The sequence below is a fragment of the Cornus florida genome, unplaced genomic scaffold, assembly GCF_030987335.1.
Source record: "Cornus florida cultivar Cherokee Brave unplaced genomic scaffold, ASM3098733v1 CherokeeBrave_3.0.0_Hap2_Chr06, whole genome shotgun sequence".
Classification (NCBI taxonomy): domain Eukaryota; kingdom Viridiplantae; phylum Streptophyta; class Magnoliopsida; order Cornales; family Cornaceae; genus Cornus; species Cornus florida.
This window is the reverse complement of record NW_026775576.1, coordinates 259,764-262,656: the sequence shown is the minus strand read 5'-3', so window position 1 is coordinate 262,656 and position 2,893 is coordinate 259,764. Positions and strand designations below refer to the sequence as shown.

General features: G+C 37.1%; 1 pseudogene; it reads left to right on the top strand.

Annotated features, from left to right (window-relative positions):
• Positions 1-1,735: 1,735 nt before the first annotated feature.
• LOC132315359 (small nucleolar RNA R71) lies at positions 1,736-1,833 on the top strand (annotated as a pseudogene).
• Positions 1,834-2,893: the final 1,060 nt, after the last annotated feature.

Here is a 2,893-nt window from a genome sequence, read left to right as displayed (position 1 = left end):
TGTGGGATCTTTGGATAAGGACAAAATAGTTCAGATCCATCTTGAAGGGCTAAAATCGATCAAAGTTGGATCGATCGAACTTGCTGAATTTCCACCATTTGCTTCCTTTTGCTCCCACTTTGCTCCTTTCTTTGATTCATCTCAAGATTGCTTCAATTATACTCTTATTTAGCTAAGTTAGCTTATTTTGGGGATAAGTACCTGAAAATGGAAATAATACAAAATCAATCTAAAGAGGGAAAATAAGATAGATAAAGGTTCTAGAATACCTAAGCTTAAGGGGTTTAAATGCGCACTTTTCAGCACTCATCACACCCCCAAAACTTAAATATTGCTAGTCCTTAGTAATGAACTAGAAAGTAAAGGAATGAAATGAACAACTATACAAGTATGAACTAGAAAGCAATAAAAGGATAACACCACTTTCGTAGAGAACACGATTACATTTAGCATATGCAACAAGCCTTTTAAACCCCTAGGTTACCCCTAGTGGACGAGTGAAGTCTCGTGAAGGTTTCCAGAAATGATACCCAGAAACATTAAGCTCATTCTCCCAAAAGAGACACCAATATTATAAACAAGCATTGGGAGAAAACTACCTCAAGTATGCAATTTTTCAAACATTTCTAAGTAATCTCCCTAAATTTCAATATCAAGCAAGCAAGTATGGTCCTCCACACATCAAGAAAATGATCATGCAAATCAAAACAACACTAGAATCCTTTTGAGTGGACCGGCATCAAGTATGTTGCTATCTAAGCCAACTAAAGAAATGATCACATCCTTACCCTCAAACTAGTACACAAATCTAGTACCGATCATCAAGACAAAGAGTGGACCTTTTATTAAAGCTTTATTGTTCTAGGTGCGCTTATTCTTTTCACTCAATTTTTTTTTTCTATCCCTAAGGATTAAAGATGGAAATATAGTGCAATGTGTTGATCTATTAAGCTTTCTAGTAATCCATGAGGTCAAGCGTTAGGTCAGTGACTCCCAAACTAGACGACTTTAGGGCATTAGGCATTCAAGCACCCCTAAAGACTTATAAGCTCAAATCAACTAGGCTACAGATCAAAACAACTTCCATCTAATCATTTTCCACTTCTCACCTTTTGGGAGAAGTCCTCACTTTTTTATTTTCTTTTGCAACAACTTTTTCTTTTCTTTTTTTTATTTTTTATTTTTTTTATTCAATTATTAACCTAGAGTTTGGGCCCTCCACTTTTCGGTATGAGAAGTTCAGTGCTTGATGAGCCTAGAATCCCGGCTACTTAGTGAAAAGGGGTTGTTATCCACCTTTATCAAGAATGAATGCTAGTGTGCGCCTGTTTAGTGTAGAATCCTAGTGTAAATCTTAAAACAATCACAAAATCAAGATAATGTGGACCACAAGTGCAAGCAAGATATCAATCTTTCGAAAAATTTACTCCTAAATGGTATCCACAAGGCATACAAGGAGTATTGGACTCTTAAGTCAAGCGATTTAAGTCTAGGGGTAAGGTATCTTTGTTGCATTCTACTTTAGTTGAACTTTAAATGCATGATTGAGATTGGAGATCCATTCTAGCTATGATTTTGATCATTTGAGGACTATATTTCACTCATGCTCTCATAAAGATGCCACACGTCATCCTCATGCCTATCAATGTAAAAGCCACCCATGGAAGCATCAACCATGCCCTTGCAATTATCGGATAAACTCTCAAAGAAATATAGAACTAATTGCCATTTGGGTATGTCATGATGTGGACACTTCCTAAGTAATTCATTAAATCTTTCCCATGCCTCATGGAACGTTTCCCCATCCCCGTGTGAAAACTCTCGAATGGAGGTTCTCATGGCGTTGGTCTTAGAAACCGGATAGTACTTCTTCAAGAACTCTTATTGCATTTCTGCCCAAGAAGTTATTGAAAAAGGCCTAAGATTGTTAAACCAATATTTTTCCTTGTCTTTAAGGGTGAATGGAAAAATTTTAAGCCTTAAGACCTCTTCCGGCATGTCCGTGTATCTCATGATGGAACATACTTCAAAAAACTCATCTAAATGCTTATAAGGTTCTTCACTCGGAAGTTCATGATAGTTAGAAAGCGTTTGAATGGTTTCTGGTTTGATTTCATAGTGGTGTGTCTAAATGGTGGCAATTGAATGCATGTAGGTGTATTATATTCATTAAGCAGATAGTGATCTCTTAAAGCAAGGGGAGGGTTAACAATTAGAGGTGTAACATGGGCACCTTGATTGCCTTGAACTATGGAGGTTGTGGAGCAAACATTAGCCTAGGCATTCCTAATGGAACTTGGTCTTGTTGTTGTGGTGGGTGAATGAATGGCCTCGGCATGCCTAATGGTACTTGCATGTTATCTGATGCACATTGGGGTGGAGGATACCTTATTGGTCTATGTGACCAAGGTCCTCCACATGGTCCTCATTATGTACTTCCATTGTATAAGTAGAATGATTAAAATTGCCCCTTCCCTAGGTGTATGAACAATGGATTCTAAATTCAAATTAACAGGGACAAGAGTAAGATTTAATGACCTTCGACCATGCATGCATAAGCAAAACACAAACAAGTAACAAACAATCAACAATCACTTCACCTTCGCAATAATTCAACAATCAACAAACTTCCTCCATATACAATGATCCCATACTCCCATGCTATCAACAATATGCAAAGAATAATAACATTGCCTCCACGTGCACTCACGATTTATCTAAGAATTGAAATACAAGGCTCCACACGGGCCGACGATTTAACTAGAGATTGAGTTAAGAAAGAGCTTACAAAGGGTCCTTTAGCACTTCAATTCAATTTTCAATTTTAGCCTTGCAAATTTTTTTAGATTTTAGCTTTTTCCTTGCTTATGCTTAGCTCCTTGCTTAAGATGTT